The following is a 22,603-nucleotide window of genomic DNA, read 5'->3' as shown; positions in this document are numbered from 1 at the left end:
TAATCTTACTCTGGTAAACCCTTAAAGTGGCTTTAATTTTCCAGGTAGATTCAGAGTACAGCAAGCAAACAGAGACTGAACCTAACTGACAGTTTGGAGGTAGAGATTCATATCAAGCTTTACCCTCCAAAGCAGTCTGAACTCTTTCAAAGATATCTCATGATCCGATTTCTTGACTGCAACTCTTATTATTGTTTCTTTTTTTCTGCAGGAGCGTGTCTTTCAACTCTTCTATGTGTCTGGTCTAATCCACCTTTCCTTAGGCCTCTCATCTCAAGATACTCTCAGCTTCTTCTTATAATTTCTTGTCAAATTAGCACATTCTCTTTTTTTTCCCCTCGTAAGTAGTTTCCTCCTCACTCATCCCTGAAGTAGGCTTTTCATCAATTAGTTTTTTTGTTTATAGTACAGACATGGAATACTTAGTAATGTCCCAAGAGTACTCTCATCTCAGCTAAGCATGGTGTATTTACAATACTCCTACAATTGGAAACAAAGATGGTTTCATCTCAGGACTAAACATTAGTTCCTTTTATTGCATCTGTTTTATTTTTACTTTAAAAGAGGTAATATTACTGTAATTACATTAAATGTCTACTTTAACACCATGCCTTTAAAAGCAAGACAAACTAAAATTCCTTTCTTTCTAGAACAAGAATTGATATGTCGCTCCTGCTGATAAGAGAAGCTCTCTAGGGAGTACGGAGGCAAGAAACGCTTGATAGTAGAGAAGCTTATTGGAGAAAGATTCTAGCCTTCTGTAAAATACAAAAATCATGTGGGACAAAAAGCCAAAAGATTTTTAGGAAAATGGAAAAGGTACATTAATGAAATAATGCTGAAACTTTACTTCATTAAGTGTATTCATTTATTCTTCACCTTTCCCACCTCTACCTACTGCCACAAATAGCTTTTCAAATTTTGCCCAAAACCAGTTTGCAATATTTCTCAGGAGAATTTAATATTCATTGTTTCCAAATACAGCACTCAAAAAATCCCACAAAAGGTTGTACTGAACAATCAGCCTCTAAAAGGAAAAGCAAAAATCCATACCTGTTATAAATGTCTTTCTCTATACATGAACAATTTTGTTATTATCTTGAATTTTCCAATAAATGTATTCAGTTCTCTAGAACCAGAACACCAGTTCACATCCACTGATATACTTCCACTGGGTTTTTTCTTCATTTGCTATATAGATAGTATGAGATACTCATGTTAACCTTTTAAACACCACCAACCCCCAAAAAATGGTACCCCATGTACTTCTGGAGAATGGACAATAATCCTTATAACAGGATTCAGTATGTAAAATTTAGAAATATCACACTTTTGGCAAACTTTGTATATCCCAAAATACAAAGCACTGCTAGTAAAAGCAGTTTTCAATAGTGGAGACATTTGTCTTTTGAATATAAATCACTAAATCATTTGTGACATCTAGGCAGTTTTATTTGTTCAGGTATCAATCTGAGTATCAAGCAAGTATCAATCAGAGTATCAAGCAAGTATCAATCAGGTATCAATACTGTTTGATATTGTACTGAACAATACTGTTCAGGTATCAGTCAGGTATCAATACTGAGTGTGGAAGGGTTGCTTATAAAGTTGATAATAAAAGCAATAATGGGTAGACTGACAATATTTTGATAATGTCACCAAAATCTGGTGCTATATGGTTTCAATTTTATGTGACATATAAAGAATGTGGTCATCAAAACAAGGATAGAAAAGGATATGATGTTTCCCTGCCCCTACCTCCATTATGAAAAAGTAGGCTTACATTTTAGAAAAGATAAATGTATTAATATGTTATGTTTCAAATGTTGTTCTCTGCTGCACAGGGAAATTTGATCAGGAAGCTGCCAATAATAAATTCCGGTTGACAAATAGCAAATTCTACTGGGCTGAAACAAACTCAGTTCTGAAAATTGTCAGAGAAATCTTTGTGAGTTGTAGAAAACTACGTAAGTTTAAATTCAGAAGATACTGATTTTCACAATAATTAATTCTGTTTTATTCAAAAGAAACAATATTTATTAGACTATAGTAGGTTTTTTGATGTAGAGTTTAATACTACGGCAAATTTACCTGAGTGCTCTTTTTGTATTTGCTATTTAATATATACAATTTTATAAATCAGAAGACCTTATTTATAGTTCTATAAAATCTATTATATTTTATCTTTTTTCTTTCGAGAAATATGTAAGATTGAAATTTCTTCCTTTCTTCTTATTTTTTGTTATGACAACTATTCCAGATACAATGCCATGTGGGCATTCCCAACCTGCTTAACTGATGGGAAGAGATAAAATTTTTTTAAATGTTTGGGCAAAATTTGGGTCAATTTCTACTATCAAATAAATCACTACAACAACTTTTACTTACTAAAAGGTAGCATATGCTAGTTATTTTAGAAAATTTACGACAATGTTATATAGCTAGTTAATTTCAAAATTAAGATTCAAAATATTTGTGTTCTTTCATGAATTACGGATACTAAGTAGCAATTGCTTACAGAGGAAAATAATATAATAAAATTTATTGCCAATAATTTTGAAACCCTCTGTGGGCTACTGCCCTAGCCCACACTCTTTCTCCTTCATTCAGAGGTAAATACAATTCTAAATAATGCGTTCATCCTTCTTTATTCCTTTGTTTTGCTTTTACCACATATGTTAGATTCCCTAAGCCAAATGATATTTAGTTTTCAAAGCCTTGTACTTTATACAGGTAGGATTTTGTCTGCATTGTCCTGTGATTTGGTCTTTGTTTAAGCATTATGATCCTGGGATTCATTTATGTTATTTTGTGTGTACTTCATTAAGTTTCAGGCCTGAATTATATTCCATTCCATGCATATACATCAAGATATTTATTTATTATATTGTGGATGGATTTGGGTTTCTTTCTGAGATTTTTCTTTTAAGAACAATGTTATTCATTTTATGAGGCCAGCATCATCCTGATACCAAAGCCTGGCAGAGACACAACCAAAAAAGAGAATTTCAGACCAATATCCTTGATGAACATTGATGCAAAAATCCTCAATAAAATACTGGCAAACCGAATCCAGCAGCACATCAAAAAGCTTATACACCATGATCAAGTGGGCTTCATCCCTGGGATGCAAGGCTGGTTCAACATATGCAAATCAATAAATATAATCCAGCATATAAAAAGAACCAAAGACAAAAACCACATGATTATCTCAATAGATGCAGAAAAGGCCTTTGACAAAATTCAACAACCCTTCATGCTAAAAAACTCTCAATAAATAAGGTATTGATGGGATGTATCTCAAAATAATAAGAGCTATCTATGAAAAACCCACAGCCAATAGCATACTGAATGGGCAAAAACTGGAAGCATTCCCTTAGAAAACTGGCACAAGACAGGGATGCCCTCTCTCACCACTCCTATTCAACATAGTGCTGGAAGTTCTGGCCAGGGCAATCAGGCAGGAGAAGGAAATAAAGGGTATTCAATTAGGAAAAGAGAAAGCCAAATTGTCCTTGTTTGCAGATGATATGATTGTATATCTAGAAAACCCCAGTGTCTCAGCCCAAAATCTCCTTAAGCTGATAAGCAACTTCATCAAAGTCTCAGGATACAAAATTGATGTACAAAAATCACAAGCATTCTTGTACACCAATCACAGACAAACAGAGAGCCAAATCATGAGTGAACTCCCATTCACAATTGCTTCAAAGAGAATAAAATACCTAGGAATCCAACTTACAAGGGATGTGAAGGACCTCTTCAAGGAGAACTACAAACCACTGCTCAATGAAATAAAAGAGGATACAAACAAATGGAAGAACATTCCATGCTCATGGGTTGGAAGAATCAATATCGTGAAAATGGCTATACTGCCCAAGGTAATTTATAGATTCAATGCCATCCCCATCAAGCAACCAATGACTTTCTTCACAGAATTGGAAAAAACTACTTTAAAGTTCATATGGAACCAAAACAGAGGCTGCATCGCCAAGTCAATCCTAAGCCAAAAGAACAAAGCTGGAGGTATCATGCTACCTGACTTCAAACTATACTACAAGGCTACAGTAACCAAAACAGCATGGTACTGGTACCACAACAGAGACATAGATCAATGGAACAGAACAGAGCCCTCAGAAATAATGCCGCATATCTACAACTATTTGATCTTTGACAAACCTGACAAAAACAAGCAATGGGAAAAGGATTCCCTATTTAATAAATGGTGCTGGGAAAACTGGCTAGCCATATGTAGAAAGCTGAAACTGGATCCCTTCCTTACACCTTATACAAAAATTAATTCAAGATGGATTAAAGACTTACATGTCAGACCTAAAACCATAAAAACCCTAGAAGAAAACCTAGGCAATACCATTCAGTACATAGGCATGGGCAAGGACTTCATGTCTAAAACACCAAAAGCAATGGCAACAAAAGCCAAAATTGACAAATGGGATCTAATTAAACTAAAGAGCTTCTGCACAGCAAAAGAAACTACCATCAGAGTGAACAGACAACCTACAAATTGGGAGAAAATTTTTGCAACCTACTCATCTGACAAAGGGCTAATATCCAGAATCTACAATGAACTCAAACAAATTTACAAGAAAAAAACAACCCCATCAGAAAGTGGGCAAAGGACATGAACAGACACTTCTCAAAAGAAGACATTTATGCAGCCAAAAAACACATGAAAAAATGCTCATCATCACTGGCCATCAGAGAAATGCAAATCAAAACCACAATGAGATACCATCTCACACCAGTTAGAATGGCCATCATTAAAAAGTCAGGAAACAACAGGTGCCGGAGAGGATGTGGAGAAATAGGAACACTTTTACACTGTTGGTGGGACTGTAAACTAGTTCAACCATTGTGGAAGTCAGTGTGGCGATTCCTCAAGGGATCTAGAATTAGAAATACCATTTGACCCAGCCATCCCAGTACTGGGTATATACCCAAAGGACTATAAATCATGCTGCTATAAAGACACATGCACACGTATGTTTATTGTGGCACTATTCACAATAGCAAAGACTTGGATCCAACCCAAATGTCTAACAACCATAGACTGGATTAAGAAAATGTGGTACATATACACCATGAAATACTATGCAGCCATAAAAAATGATGAGTTCATGTCCTTTGTAGGGACATGGATGAAACTGGAAAACATCATTCTCAGTAAACTATCGCAAGGACAAAAAACCAAACACCGCATGTTCTCACTCATGGGTGGGAATTGAACAATGAGAACACATGGACATAGGAAGGGGAACATCACACTCTGGGGACTGTTGTGGGGTAGGGAGAGAGGGGAGGGACAGCATTAGGAGATATACTTAATGCTAAATGACGAGTTAATGGGTGTAGCACACCAGCATGGCACATGGATACATATGTAACAAACACGCACATTGTGCACCTGTACCCTAAAACTTAAAGTATAATAATAATAATAAAAAAAAACTTATTGTGAATATTCTTATACATGTTTTCTGATTCACAGATGTAGAATCTCTAGGACACTGGATTTTGTATTGTTGACTATAAAATGCATTTTAAACAACAACCCTATATAAACATATTGTATAGTGTATAGGAATGAGTTATGTATGTGTTTGTAAAACTAAAATCAAAATATTATAAAATACACCACTAAAATTTCTATTCTACCTACTCTATTCTACTTTGTTCTATTCAATTAAAACAAACAAACAAACAAAGAACAACCACCACCATGCTGGTCTTGGGCCACTGGAAATCTTGAGCCAACACTAAGTTGCAACCTTTGTTTTCGACGCAGTGCTCTTTGGTATGTTTCGCTGCTCTAAGGTATGTTGAGCAGTGGAATTAGGAGGCTTAGCATATTTTAGCCTGGATAAGTTACACAAGTGGTGGTAAAACAATCACCCAAACATACTGGAGTCCTCACTGTAGTAACTTTTACATCTCATCACTCAGGGAACCTCTGCTACAGGAAAGGAGTGGCGCCTATATCCACATAGACACAGACCCAGATTTACCATGGGTCCTCCAGGGACAAGACAGAGCCCATGGGTTGTGCATTTTTGTGACTAATGTTTCTTTTGCTCACCGCTCAGTAAGTAAAATCTAGCAGGAAACGTGGCCTATCAGATGAATATCTGGTGAATGCTACTGTTTTTGCCACAGAGGGTATGTGTTTCTTCAACTTAATAGTATTAAACTGTTTTCCAAATGATTGTATCAATTTACACTTTCATTAGCAGTACATAATTATACCAGGAACTCCACATTGTCACACATACTTGCATTGGCAGAATATTTAATGTTTAATAGATGTGAAATCCTAACTCATTGTGATGTTACTTTCTACTACCTTATAAACGAGTTCGATCGTCTTTTTATATGTTTCTTGGTCAATTTCCTTTCTTTCTTTGTTAAATGCCTTTCTTTCTCTGTTGAAGGCATTCTTTGCTATTTTATCTCAGATTATTTGTCATTTTCGTATTTGCTCTATTAGTGTTATTATATATTCATTATTCTTTTTGTATTCTTTAAGTATTATTAGTTGTAAGTGGTGCAAATAATTTCTTTCCCTTTTCACTTTTTACAGTACTTTTGTATAAAATATATGCAGTTAAATTGATCAGTCTTTTACTTTATGTATACTTTTTGGATCTTGTCTAAAAATGCTTTCCTTTCTTATGTTGCACAGTGATTTTAAAAATAATTTCTACTAAAAGTTTTTTCTACTATATAAAAGAGCTTATTTTCATGTATGGTATGGGGAAGAATAAATTCAGGCAGCTTAATATACCAAATAAATGGGCAGGGATTAGTAATATGGAAAAAGAACAGAATAGAGACTACAGAAATAAATTATTGCATGTAAGAATATTTTAATTTGTAAAACCAGAGGCAGTTTATATCATAGAGGAAACGGTGAGCTTGTCATTAAATGGTGTTGGACAATTGTTCATCCATGTGGAAAAATATTGACATTTATCTATATTAATCTGTTTATGTGCATTTGTATCTATGCCTAAATATATTCTATATTTATATTATGCTTGGACACCTCCCCCCATCACACATAGTAATATGCTGTTTATATTTTTATGTTATTATGAAATTTTAAATTTTTACTCATACACATTAATCCTGGAATATAGAGACAGATTTGACTTTGGTATATTAATGTTGTATCTAGAAAATTTGATAAACTCATTAATTTTAACATTTATGATCATTTTAAAGGGTTTTCTATACATAGAGTAATGTTATCTAAGAAGAGTAACAGATTACCTCTTTATTTTCATATCTTTAATTTCCTTAATGGCACCATAAGCAGTAAAGTTGTATACTGTCCCATGTTTACTTGACCAGAATACATATTCTCAAGTTAATGGTTCAGAATTATGTATAAACTCAATCAGTCTAGCGTTTCATTTGTATTGTTTAAGTCTTCTCTATACTTAAATTTTATTCTGCTTTAGTTCCCAATTACCAGAAACTTGGGTTGCTTTCTTTCTGTTATGATGGTTGATGTTTTAAGCTTTTTCCCTAGCTTAGTTTGTGTTGACATGTTTTGATGCTATACCATTAGGTGCATAAAAAGTTAGAATTGCTACTTCATCATAATTAAATAAATATTTTATTTTTATGTGTAAACTTTTGTTATTCTTCCTTTCTGCTTTAAAACTTCTTATACTAATATAATTATACCCATTTTCTTTTTGTTAACATTTTCATATTATATATTTTTTCCAGTTGATATGGTATGAATCTGTGTCCCCACTGAATCATAATCCCCAGTGTTGGGGGTGGGGCTTGGTTGGAGGAGACTGGGTCGTGGGGGCGGAGTCCTCATGAATGGTTTATCACCATTCTCTTAGTGCTGTTCTCATGATGGTGTGTTATCAAGACATCTAGTTGTTTAAAAGTGTGTGGCACCTCCACACTCACTCTCTTCCTCCTGCTCTGGCCACATAAAACGAGCCTGCTTGCCCTTCACCTTCTGCCATGGTGTTAAGTTTTCCTGAGGCCTCTCCAGAAGCCAGGCAAATGCCAGCATCATGCTTCCTGTACAGCCTGAGGAACCATAAGCCAATTAAACCTCTGTCTTTATATGTTATGCAGTCTCAGGTATTTCTTTATAGCAATGTGAGGATGGACTAATATACCAATATTTTAATGTTAATCCCTAACTTAAACCATGATTTTAGAAATCTATTACATTCCCTCATTTATGTTTTTAATCTAAGAACTGCCAAAGAAACTCTCCATTGCATTTTAAATGTATTAATACTTCTGAGTTTTAAAACTTGAGGCTGTGTGGTTTAAAATATTTAAATGTAAATAATTTCTTGAAGAATCAAATAAAAGCTGTTGATTTTATACATATCTTTTTTTTTTTTTTTTTTTTGAGATGGAGTCTCATTCTGTTGCCCAGGGTGGAGTGCAGAGGTGCACTCTTGGCTCACTGCAACCTCCATCTCCCGGGTTCAAGCGATTCTCCTTCCCCAGCCTCCAGAGTAGCTGGGACTACAGGTGCACACCACCACGCCCTGCTAATTTTTCTATTTTTAGTAGAGATGGGGTTTCACCATATTGGCCAGGATGGTCTCAGTCTCTTGACCTCGTGATCTGCCTGCCTCGGCCTCCCAAGACTAATCTTTTTATTGACTTGATATAAACCCAAAACTGGAAAAAAAATTTTTAAAGGAAAAAATAAAAATAGTATTTATTCATGGTAAAGAAATCTGTCTTCCCCCAAAAATCAAATCATGGGTTGCTGTCAATGAAAAGAGTCGAACTCTATAAAATATTTGAAGAAATTTATTCTAAGCCAAATATGAGTGACCATTGCCCATGACACACAGCCCTCAGGAAGGCCAGAAAACATGTGCCCAAGGTTGTCGGGGCATAGCTTGGTTTTATACATTTTAGAAAGGCATGATACATCAATCAAATACATTTGAGAAATGCATTGGCTTGATCCAGAAAGGCAGAACAATTCAAAGTGAGGGGGGGCGCAGGGCACTTCTAGGCTATAGGTGAATTTAAACATTTTCTGTTTGACAATTTGTTGAGTGTGTCTAAAGACCTGAGAGAGATGGAAAAGGAATGTTTAGGTTAAGATAAAGATTGTGGAGACCAAAGTTCTTTTGAAATCTTATAGAGGCTGCCCTTAGAGACAGTAGGTGACAAATGTTTCCTATTCGGATCTTAGTTAATCTCATTAGAATTGAGAAGGTCTGGAAGAAAAAGATCTAGCTATGTTAACAGACATTCTTTACAGATGCAAATTTTCCCCTACAAAGAACAGCTTTTCAGGGCCATTTCAAAATATGGCAAAGAAACATGTTTTGGGGTAAAAATATTCTTGTAATGTTATGCCAGAGTCAGGCTGGAAAGTAAATCATGATATATAAGGTTAAATAAAACCCATCTGATGAGAATTTATGATTTGTAGGGCCTGACTCCCCAGACCCCTTAGAAAGGAGTTTAGGCAAGATTGAAAAATCAGTTTAGTCCTCATTAAAAAAATCCTTTACCATGCATTACTTAATTTTGTATCTGCTATTGCTGCTTTTCTGTGTGTTGAATGGGGACATGGGTTGTTTAATGGTAGTGAAGAATGAAAATGTCTCAAATGCTTAATGAAATCAACAGTAAATCTAAAGTTTTATTATTAAGCAATATATAATATTTTTAGTAATTTTTATACATATGCATATATATATTTACAAATTTAGAAACATATTTTGGAGAATGCATGCAACATAATACATTAATAATTTTATCTGCAGATGTGGGCCCACAACTAATATAAAACTATCAACTAATGTTTTACATTTTTCTCACTGGCCATTTAATTCTTCTTATAACAGCCTAGAAACTATGGCCTAAAATATATTTATCTCAATAAGGCTCTGATTAGATAAGGAATTTCACATTCTTTTGCATATAATCCAAATTACTTTGGGTTTCCAGAGAAAATTGTATATTGGCATCTGACAATCTACTGAATACCATTCAGCAAGCATTTCTAAAACTACCCACTCTTAAGTTCTGATTCTGATATGAAGTTCCTCTTACTAATCATGCTGATAGGTACTGTAGGTAACTACACATAATATTCTTTCATTTTCTTTGAGGCATGCAATAACTACAACTTCTAGCCAATACTCTGTACCTCCTAGAACTAGGGTTTCCAAAATGCCACAATTGCCTGAATTGGTCTGCTTTATGACTGTTATCCCATTTTAATTATTAATAATGCCACCTCTTGTTGTCAAAATGTTACTATTTAGAAGAGAAATTATATGGTCAATCTAACTGAAACCTTCAGTGGATCATCAACATAAATCTGAGGAAAATAGTCAAGCCTACATTCTCCATAAATCTGAAAAATTGTTAACTGCATAGCCATTTATTTATATGTTCAGTGAATATTACCTAAAAGTAAACCATTAGCCATGTACTCTGCTAAGGGCTAGAAGAAAAATGATGAAGCTGACATAAGTTTTCCTCTCTACTCTCCTTGTTACTATTGAATCCTCACAATGTTAAGAGGTAGATTGGGCTGTTATACTCTCAGGCTTAGAGAAGTTGAATAAGTTGACTTAGGCCAAACAGTAAGTGGAAGATGATCACAGGTTTCTGTCTCCAATTGCCGTGCAATTAACCTATACGCTACTCTGGCAACTCTAACTGAAAAAAGGTAAGTTTACTCCAGGATAAAACCAGTGAAAAACAGCAATCTTTTAATTAAACCATATTATTGTCCAGTCTCTTCTACAGAGTGACCTTGAAAGCAATCTCAGTGTTTTCTAGGACAAACTAAATCGATGACACTTTTTGATAAAGTCCCAGAATCATCTTATTGACAACCACATTACACATTCAAGATATTGTCCTATTGCATATCCACATTAAAGATATTCAATTTGGTGATTAGCGGTTCAACTTAACCAGTTAGCTAAATTCCTTCCTTTTTCTATTTTTCTTGATAATATAAATACAAATTCTGAGATGTCCCCTGGTCTCTGGAAAGGTGTAATTTAAATGACAGCTGAGTTTTGTATCACAAAAGAACTCAAAGAGACAAACGATTCGTAATGGATTTTATCACTTTGTTAATCATTTAAAGCTACCTTGCATGACAGAGACAGATAACTCTTCACTCTTTAGCTATTTAATATATGAAGATATTAAACCTCTTGAGTATTCTTGATGGAATACATCAGACAATATTTATTTTCTTATTGGGCAAGCACTCTAGTATATTAAAGAAGAAGAAGCTGTTATTCAACCAAAGTTTTAACTAGACTGACTCTGGGGCTCATAATGGTAATCCACAATTTGCCAAGATATATATTCCATTCCATTTGAACAGCAGCACGGTTTAATGAGAAACATTGCTCTTTCCTGTGGCTTCTGTAGCACTGTAATTTTACCACATTATTTATTTGTATTATGGGATATTTGATTGTCATTTCTAATCTTTCATTCTTCCCAATATCATTCTCTTTGCCATGTGACTTTGTATTTCCTCTCACTAGTAGTGGAGTATATTTCCCTGCCCCATTGATGCTGAATTCTGCCATGTGATTTTCTTTGGTCACTGTCATATGAGTAAAAATGACTGTGGCAGTTCCAAATCTAGACTTTAAACAGCATTGCCCATTTATGCATACCCCTCTTGCATTTCTGCCATGGTAATTAGAAGAACATGCCTTAGCAAATCCATTGATCCAAGGAAGATTAGAGACACATGTAATACAGCCCCAATCTTCAGCTTGATTCCAAGGGTAGCCAAATTCAGCTCCTTAATCAGCCAGCTTCCAGCTGACCTGCAAGCACACGAACTTGAACAAGTGAGTGCTGTAAGCCACTAGTTTTTAGGGAGTTTTTTTTTTTCCAAGACATTATTGCTGCAATTGGTGGTTTATGTACATACATTCAAGAAATGCCTTCAGAACTCTTGTATGTTAGACACTAACCTAGATGTTGATAAAATAGTAGATGAAAGAATAGTGATCTATGTTCTCATAAACTACCGTTTAGAGAGTAATAGAGGCAAGTTGATGGACAATAAAATACAATGTGGATAAATGTTTTGATCAGAGCATGGTGTTGTGGGACTATATGAGGCTGGTGCCTCATTTATACCTGTGGGTTTGCCTTAACTCTCCATAAGAAGTCATGACTATGTCAACAGTGGGACTGGTAAAAACTGTATAAAGGAATGACATTTACTCCAAATAGAGTTAGCAGTGTGAGTGATCAGAGGGCATTGAGTACTCGATGAGCTGGAAGGAGATGAGATTGGCTATGGTGAATATTGGAGGAAGAGTGGAGGGAGAAGCTCGTGATGTATGTGCTTTAGCTAATGCAACACCATGGTAACTATTACAGTGTTTGGACTTGACTCAAGAGCAATGGTACTGGTGGTGTTGTTAGGAGGGAATTCCAGTTTTCCTTTACTACACCTGTTATTATTTAGTTGTCTTTCCCATGAGAAGATGAGAATATCGGTATCCTCAGTGCCAGACAAATTGCTTTTTCCTGGAGCATATATTTAATGCATTCAATGTGTAAAACGGCATTTAACACATTGAATGCATTACAGATTTATATGTGCCAGTTTCAGTTTCTGGGAGGCAAATGGGGATGTGAGCAAAACAAATGGTTAGTCATGTTTCATATAAGTTTAGGATCAACTTATTAGATCATCTTGAATGCCTTTCCCTGCCAATTCAGGATGAATTAAACTCTGGCCTAGCCATTTCCCAGTGGTTTGTCTAGCCTAATTTTAAAATAATCAAATGAAGGGACTTAAGTTAGCTGGGGAAATTATTCCATGCTTTAATAGATTTTGATGCTAGGAAATGTTTTTCTGAAAGTCTAACCAAATTTTCCTTCCACGATTTTATCCCATTACTTTTAGTTCCGATTTAAAACCATCTGAATACTCTCCTTTCCTTTTAAGTAGTCACACAATCACCTAATGTTAATATCAGTGGTTTTATTTCCTTCATTTGCCAGACCCTTGTTTTTTCACACATATTGAAGTTACATTTTTTTTCTCTAGATTTATTAGCTTACATATTTTGGTCCATTTTACTCTAGTTTTCATCCGGGCTTTTACATTTATATACTGTTTTTATCATCTACCCCAGTAGTATTTGTATCATGTCGCTGATGAGGGTAGTTAGTGAGCTGTTTGTTCCCCTTTCAAAGCCATGAATAAAGATGTTCTGTAAAGGCCGGGCATGGTGGCTCACGCCTGTAATCCCAGCACTTTGGGAGGCCGAGGTGGGCGGATCACAAGGTCAGGAGATAGAGACCATCCTGGCTAACACGGTGAAACCCCGTCTCTACTAAAAATACAAAAAATTAGCTGGCGTGGTGGCGGGCACCTGTAGTCCCAGCTACTCGGGAGGCTGAGGCAGGAGAATGGCGTGAACCCGGGAGGCGGAGCTTGCAGTGAGCGGAGATCGCCGCCTACTACAGTGAGCCCGAGATCGCCGGGCTACAGAGCGAGACTCCACCTCAAAAAAAAAAAAAAAAAAAAGATGTTCTGTAAAACAAAGCTCTTACGCTGATCTTTACTTGGTCTTCTGGGAGACTTCCTCACAGCTATGCACTCTACCCTTATCATGAGTTGTTTTTTAGGTTTCTTCCAGTTTTCAAAATATGTTAGCAGCAAAACATGCAAATCTACTGAAAATTGTCAAATATGTGCTTGCGATGTGTTCAACAAAAGAGAACCAATTAAAATATGTTTTCAATTTAGACACTACAGAATACAGAGTCTTAGTACTCAGGATTTGTAGTTAAGGTTCCTTCCAAGAGACAATAACTTCATGACAAATCGCACACTCAGCAAAGCTGTCGAGACTGAGTCTTGGCGGTTTTTGTCCATGGTGGGAAGTGTTAGCAGAGCTTTGACTTTCCGCAGTGCTTGGCGTATTGAGTTGAAGCAGGAGATTTTCAGGGAAGTGTTTTTGCATGTCTGGCTACTCTCGATTTGGAAGGAGCATTAATTCTAGGGTGATCAACTCCTTTGCCGTGCCCTACCAATAGCATTGTTGGCTACTCTTTGGTTCTAAAGAACATTTTCCAAAAAAAATTTTTTTTTGTATGGTCTTGTTAAAAAAAGAATGTTACATGAAAATGTAAAGATGGAAACGGGGGAGGAAATGAACATAGGGGATGGGCAAATATTGAACTATTAGGCATACACACAAATATTTACCTCTCTCTAAACAAAGACACTTTCCCAAAATGTTAGAAATGCAGAAAATCTCTAGTTCTGAATCAGGCAATTGTGTTAAATACAGTGTCTTCTCCCCAAAAGAACATACACTCCAGATATAACCAGCGGAAGACACACTAAGGAAGATCTACACGTGTTGAAAGGCTGCGTGGATCATTTTTCTTCTGTCTTAGGAAAAGCCAGTTGGGGAATGTCTAGTGTTACTCCCAATTCTGAGATCGGGCAAATTAGGATTAGGTAGTTGGACTGACTTGTCAAAGGGCCGCCCATGAGTAAATGCTGCACCTGAATTCTAACTCAGGGTTGTCAGATAGCTGAGCCAGGTTTTAAATGCCATATATACTGCACTTAAATGAGGTAATCAACGTAAAATATCATGCCTGACAAGTAGTACAAGCTTCTTATCCATTGACTGTTATTACTAATCTGGATGAATAGTGTGACTTATTGCTTCTAACCCAAATCCAAGATTTTTGAAATAGTAGCTGTTGCCAAAATGCTATGAGAAAACTCTTCTAAGAGATCCCCATGGGCGGATATGAAAAAAATATATTTTCTGCAAAAATAAGTTTATTTTCTTTTAGTTAAGCACAAATAAAAACTTGAAAAAGTGTTATAGTGACTTTTTGGTAATCTTGCTTTGCTGTTAATTAGTTTTGTGATATCTTTGAGTTAATTATTCTAGCTTCAGTTGTTTTACTGTAAAATGAAGGTACTATGAGAAGTTATAAAATGAGAGGATTCAAATGAAAGTACCCTGAGGATGATACAGCACTGCAGAGATGCATATGAATACTATTACTACTGTTACTACTCTAAATTTCCCATCTAGACCTTTAGGAGTTGAATGGTGGCCCTGAAAAAGGTAAGTCCACATCCTAATCCCTGGAACCTGTGAATGCTGCGTCATTTAGAAGAGGGGGTTTTGCAGAGGTAATCAAATTAAAGATTTTGATATGAGGAGATTTAAGGTGCATGATCTGGGTGGACCCGAAATCTAATGACAAATGTCCTTAAAGAGACATGTAGAAAAGACACACACAGAGGAGAAGGTTATGTGAAGACAGAATCAGAGCTTAGACTAGTCTACAAGTCCAGGAATGTCAACAACCAGCAGAAACTGAAAGAGGTTTTCCTAGAACCCCCAGAGGAAGCAGGTCCCTGACGGTATCTTAATTTCAGATTCCTGATCTCCAGAGTTCTGAAAGAATAAATTTCTGTTGTTTTACGCCACCTAGTTTGTGGTAGCCTCATGAAACCAAAAATAAATAAATAAATAAATAAATAAATAAATAAATAAATAAATAAATAAATAAATAAAACAAAAAAAACCCCACAAAAATGGTACGATTCCAATGCTTTAATGTATTTAACTCGAGCTTCTAACTTATCCATTAAAATGACAAGTTTAAATGGATCATTCTTAAATTCCTTTCTAAGGGCAATAATAGTTAATTAGATGTAAGTTTTCTTACCAGTGTGTTTTGAAAATGTACCCAGTTTAGAAGATAAAGAAAGAAACTTGGGATATTAAAGAGGAAGGTTAAAAATGTGAAGGGTACCAAAGCTGGTGGTGTTCAAGGAAAGCACAAAGGTAGAAAATAGAACAGTCCTGATCTCCAGGTATTCTTCAGGAAAAAAAAAATTTAAAGGCTATATTGACTCTAGATAATTAACACATTTTGTACATTTTACCTCAACAATTTAGGTTTACATTTAAGGTATCTTTTTTATGGCAAATATTTCTATTTTTTGAGACAAGAAATAAAGTGCATATTTGAAAAAAAAATTCATAACGAATTCAAAAATTCATGTTTTGAGAGGCAGTTTTCAAGTTTTAAATTATAATGGAACTACTTTCATATATATCTTAGAAGTAAAATTATGCATATCATATTTCCACATTTGATTACGGCTTTCTGTGAAGTAGACAGCTTTTAGACTATTTACTAATTTAGCAGTAGCATTTTATTGATTAATAAACATTTTTAGTTGATCAGCAGGATGTAGAACTTAACTTACTGTAAAGTATTTTATTTAGATAGAATAATTTTTTTTACATTGGATTAACACAAACTGGGTAAAAATTGCTTTCCCTGTTAATTTAAATTAGCTCTAAAATGCTAATCCAGTTGTTTAATTATTCGACTCCTAGCCAAATTGTTTTTGTGTTTTTCAAGTTTTCAGTGTGTGACATGAAAGCAAAACAGAACAAAACAAAGCCCAAACCACAAACCTGTTAAAAGTTATTTCAGATGACTCAAGAAGCCAGGGATTAGAGAATTCTATGTACAAGTCCTATTCACTATGCTCTGTTTCTATCTTGAAAGGATGTGAAAACCCTAAGACAACATTTAGAATAGTAGTTGCTTAAGACTGAAATTAATTTCAGTTGCCTATACTCAAAATATACTATTAGAATGCCAAATTTTTGTTTATTAAACGTTTTTCTTTTTAAAAAAATAGCCATGTTTATACCTAAGCAACATCTACTGCTTTTGGATTCTATGAGTGGTGGATAATAGATATGTTAACAGAGGATTAGTTTGATTGATAGACAGATTCATTCATTAATTTATAAAGATAAACACTTTACATCTGTGTATTTACCGAACATATGTTATATGTTCTAAATACTTATCTAGGAGCTAAACATACAATGGTGACAAAATTGGTAAACATTTTCAAGTGGCTTCCATTGCAGCAGAGGTGATCACATGTTAAAAGATGAGGAAATTATCATGAAGGCAATGACAGATAAAGTAATAGGAAGTGTGGATGGTAAAGAGGCAGGAAAGCATAACAGTGGGTGGGGTGGGAAAGGTAGCTGGGGTCAGATCAGGGCCTCTGGGCCAGGGCAACATGCATTCATGTTTAATGTATTAACCTTGGTGAGCTTCTGAAGCCTAAACATAAACTACCATGTATTATGATTAATTTCTCTGAAGTCATCCCATTGCATGTGGTGTCAGCCCCACAGAAAGATTATTTTGATTACAAGGGTAAATGGGGACTAGAAATTAGAAGGAGAGATATCAAAGAAGAAGACCACATTCTACTAATCTTCACCAGAATATGTACCTTACCTTTATTGTCTCTGTAGGGTTCAAGTAAACAATTTGATTTTTCAATTATGTTTGGTGAGAGTTTAGTGATTTCTCATTCCAGTCATGTCATTAGTTTTGTAGCATGTGGCTATTTATTGATTAAATCAATAAGTAAATCAATAGATAGCCAGTTGCAGTTAGTTAATTTGTTGATTTAATCAATAAATAGCCACATGTTACAGAAACTGCAACTGGCCTGTTAAGCTCTCTTGATAAACACTTAATGGTCCTCATACTGCCTTAAAGGGATCACTGGAATGGGATTTAGTTTGTGTTCACTCTGTCAGGTCATTTGGCTCTTTTCCCTTTTAGGGAGCAAAGGCTTTGAATTGGCCTTTTTGGGCTTTAAAAGGAAAGGCACCCAGGAAGTCTCCTGAGTCTGCGGAGAGTTGGTTGGTGAGTAGGTAGATGGTAATATATACTATAGGCACCTTCTGAGAGGGCTCTTGGTGATTCTGCCACTGGGAGGCAAGCGTCCACACCCCTGAGTGTGGACTAGACTCAGACTCATTTAAATGAATAGGAAATAGTAAAGGTGATGAGATGTTTCTTCTGAGGTTAGGTTAGGGCAATCATTACTCATATCTTGTAAATTCATTTATCAAACATTTTCATAGCTTGTATCTAGGTAAATCAGTTCAGCAGGAGGGTGGGCATTCTTCAGAGTATAGGAAAGCTCTATTTCTTTGCTTTGCTGAGCACAGAAATGGCTTGGCCACACCTATCTTTCCTGTCAACATACATTCAACCATGTGCTATGCACACATACACACACGCGCATGCACACACACACACATGCCTACACTACTTTCAGAGGTAAAACTAGAAAATTCTCAGAACATACAAAGAATCTTCTGGCCAACACTACACATTCTAGGAGGAAGTAGGTAGTAGAAAAATACCACCTCCATTTATATAAGGCAGCATCAGAAGTGTGATTTGTGAGGCCATCAGAGACAAATAGAAAGTGATCTATAAGCAAGAAAATAGCAACTCATGACTGTTTTTTCTAATACCACTAGAAGAGCAAGTATTGGAATTGTCCCTAATGACATGGATATTTCAAGATAAGTATTTGAAAGCAATACTATGACTACCCTTTGGCCAAACAGTTTTACTGAACTCTCATCTTCTTACATTGGAGAAAAACAATCATACCTTAAAAGAGCTGTTGACCTTAGCTCTTCTGTGATTCACAGCAACCCAATAGAAATTATATAAGGGAAGCTAAACGAATAAACTTCTGGCTTCTGTCTATATTTTATCTAAAAGTGGTCCATATTTTGTGACTTCCTAATTCTAAAGGCATAACATTCATCAGTATTATATTTGAATATGAATTTTCTCAATGAATAATTCAAAGATAAAAAATTTAATGGTGAAACCTTAATCTAGGTTTTTTTCATTTGTCATTCAAAGGCAATTTAATTCTCTCAATCAGAATAAAAGACAATTTAATAGTCACTGTTCAAGGTGGAGAAATGTACCCTTATTCTCAGCTGATTACAATCTAATTAGAGACAAAAAGCAAAGAAGGCATACTCAACAATAAGTATCATAACTGAGGGAACAAACAGGGATTGCAGGAATTGACTGAAAGCTGGTATTATTCCAAGCTGTGGAAATTAGGAAACTATTAATAGGTTACGTGCTGCAATTGGAAATGGATAATTAAATGAAGAGCACATTTCAACAAGTATTAAGAAGGGGACATTTTTAGTCAAATAGAAGAATGTGAATTGAAGGTAAGCATGCAGTATTTGTATAAGACTGGGTGAGAGTACACTGATATGGTAGGAGTCAGGCCACAGAAGATAATGTGTGCCTCCTGAAAGGGTATGGAATCTGTCTGGGGAAGAGACGGATTTTAGTGCTAGCAATGTGGAGCATGGATTAAAGGGGTGGAAAGTCAGAGACCTGTTAAGAGGCTATGATGATATACCTTCCGAGGAATGATAAGAACCTAGACTAAAGCAGTGAAAAGAGAAGCAAAGAGTGAATAGAATGAATGTGAAAGATATTAGACAAAAGTAATAACAGGATTGGCTGGGTAGTTTTTGTTGTTGTTGTTCTTTTTTTGAGACAGGGTCTCACTCTGTCATCCAGGCTTGAGTGCAGTGGCCTGATCACAGCTCACTGCAACCTGCACCTCCGAGGCTCAAATGATCCTCCCACCTTAGCATCCCAGGTAGCTGGGACTACAGGCATGTGCCACCACAGCTAATTCTTATTTTTTTTTTGTAGAGATGGGGTTTTGCCATGTTGTCCACGCTGGTCTCAAACTCCGGAGCTCAAGCAATGCTCCCACCTCGGCATCCCAAAGTGTTGGGATTACAGGTGAGAGCCACTGTGTCTGGCTGGCTGAATGATTTATGTAAGGAGAGATGAGACATAACGCAGATGACTTAGGGTATTATATTGATGATGATATTGACAACCAAGATAGAAAAATAGGAGAGAGGAATATTTAAGGAAAAAGTTAATCAGAAAAATTTTGAATATTTTGAAGTATCTTTAGAACTTTTACATGAAATTATTGCAGTAGATTGATGCCTTTATGTCTCTAAAACTATAGAAAGAGACGTATGAGATAAAAATATAGATGTGGAAGTCATTGTCATATGCTACATTCGTGGTAGATGAACAGTTACAGAAAGAAGAAGGCTGAGAATATATTATTAACTCCAAATAGAAAGTGAAGGAGATAGGAAATGCATCTGCTATGTGGTAGGTTTTTTTATTTTATTGGACATGGGAGCAGAGAGATAGGATGGGCCAGAGTAATACAAGTTAATGGAATCAATAAAAAGAAGCTTTAGGAAAGAACAGTAATATAAAATGCCACAGAGAGGGCAAAGAGGAACATGAATGAGCAAATGCTGTTAAGCTTGATCAGAGGTAACTTTCAATAGAGTGGTTTCAGTGGTCAGATGGTGGTGAGAAAAATGAAGGAAACTCAAACTGCATAGGCTTACAAAGACAGTATTTGGTTAAAGTGTAGACAGGAAGCACTGGCTTAATTCAACAAGTTTATAGGTGAAAAAAAAAGAGATAGACTTAAGAGAAAGGTAGTTAGAGGACATGGAAATTGAGCATGTTTATGGGTAATAGAGTATAAAACCAGTAGAGAGACTGAAAAGACAAGACAGAATCTGTAATTGATAGAACATTATTCAAGCAGGAAAGTGTTAAGGGGAAATATATAGACATTTGATCTGTGGCATTTATAAAAGGGAGAGTCTTCCTCCAAACAAGCTAAAGTGAGGGAAGAAAAAAGTCCTAAAAAAATACAAAGAAACTCTAAGGAGAGGAGGGAAGTTAAGAGATCATATGCCAGGTGGTCTTGATAATTTCAGAGAATTTTCGCTGAGATCATTTGTTCATCTGTTAAAATTTATGCTCCTGGGGAGGGTTGGAGATTTCAAGATGTTGAAAAAAGTTTGGATCGGTTGCTATAGGGAGTGAAATACAGAGTCAACAGTGAAGTTTGAATCACTCTCATTTCTAATAAAATCAGTAAGTTGAAACCACTTTTTTTCCTCCAGCCATGCACATTTGTACAGATAGGAGCAAAGAAAACAGATAGTGAGAATTTCCCAGGGCTGGAATTGGGGAAAAGAAGGGTGGACCCTGCAGGAGGCATTACAGATACATTGCAAGAGGCTTCTTAAACTGTTTGAATAAGAAGTTGCAAACTGGGTTGAAAGAAAAGTGAAATCAAATTGGCACCAGGGACGACTACAGCATGGAGAGATGAAAGGCACAAGGATCACAGCAAGAACACAAATCAGGTTCTGCACGGGTTATGAAAGAGCAGGTGGTATTCAGGTTGAAGCAGTGGCCAGAATCTGAGGACGTGAAGAGAAGTGGTTTCTGGAGACAGCTAGGGTGTGGACATGTTAGTAAAGGCTTGAGTTGGAGTGGGGATGGAGGCCACTGGAGTTCAATAATTTTAAAAAGTGTGAGGCCACAGTGTGAGAGTGATGACAAGAAAGGGAGAGAAGGATGTTGTAAACGAGGTGACTAAGCCAGTAAGGAAATTTTCCTGAGAGTTCTCTATGTAAGAAAGAGAGAGTGAGAGAGTGAGAGAGAGAGAGAGGAAGAGGAGGTTAGCTATTTAATTATTTCCATTGACATGGGGATTGTTTTCTGGGGAATTATTAGCCATATACATTGTGAGTTTTGATTGCTATGCTAGGCCAAAGCTGAGTCCATGGGTTTCACATAAATTTAGTCATATTCAGAGTGCCTTATGGAAATGTAGGATCATAACTTGAAGCACACAATAACCACCAGAGCCAATCTTGACTGAGTCTTGTGTTTATCTTTTGGGGCCTCAATTTTAGGTAGACTTTACACATTGAAACAGATCCAGTAAAGAGCAAACAGTGTAGCAGAGAGAACTCAAAGCCATTATGATACCAGTAGGCTGGAGGAGGTCCCCAAATGCCAGCTGGAACTCGATCTCAGCTGGTATCCAGGTTCTTGACCCTGTCATGAGAAGGCATGCAAGGACAAGGTGGAAAATAGTTAAAGAATGGAGATTTAATATTACAAAGTGAAAAGAATACACTCAAGAAAAAGGAGTGCAGGTGTACTCCAGAGTGTCACACCAGAGGCTTTGAGGTTTCTACCTTTATGGGTTTCTTTAACCAAGGGGTGGAATATTCACGACGGCCCCTGGACAAAGGTTAAGATTTCTAGGAACTGTGGTGCCACCCGTTTTTACACGAAATATGGTTGTTCTCAGAACCATCATGACGCTGGTGGGTGTATGACTTACTATGTTAATAAGTGTATAATGAGGTCCTAGGTGAGACTTAGGTCAAATCCAGTGCATGTTGGGTCCAGTTGGCCTTAGCCAGATTGGTTCATCCTCTGTTTTTTTCAGGGTCTTATCAGCCCCTAGCTTATGCAACTATTTCAATAGTTTCCTTTTGCTAGTTGTGTGAAATTGCTGCCTGGAATTTTCTATTCTACTGCAACCACTCTGTCTTATTCCTGTCTCAATTATCATACTGGGGATGTAATTTTTGAGCAGCGAAAAGATTCGAGGGCGATACATTTCTCAAGTTCAATCTTTCCAGTAAAAATATAAATTTGACTTAGCAATTGTGACTCTGGAGGCTGGAACTAGGACCAATGGATGGAAATTATTGACAGGCAAATTTTGACTTAATTCAAGGAAAAAAAAATTGTTTCTTCTTAAAGCAACGAGTCCCAT

The sequence above is a fragment of the Hylobates moloch genome, unplaced genomic scaffold (assembly GCF_009828535.3).
Source record: "Hylobates moloch isolate HMO894 unplaced genomic scaffold, HMol_V3 SCAFFOLD_14, whole genome shotgun sequence".
Taxonomy (NCBI): Eukaryota; Metazoa; Chordata; class Mammalia; order Primates; family Hylobatidae; genus Hylobates; species Hylobates moloch.
The sequence above is the reverse complement of the archived record's forward strand: the minus strand, read 5'-3'. Positions refer to the sequence as shown.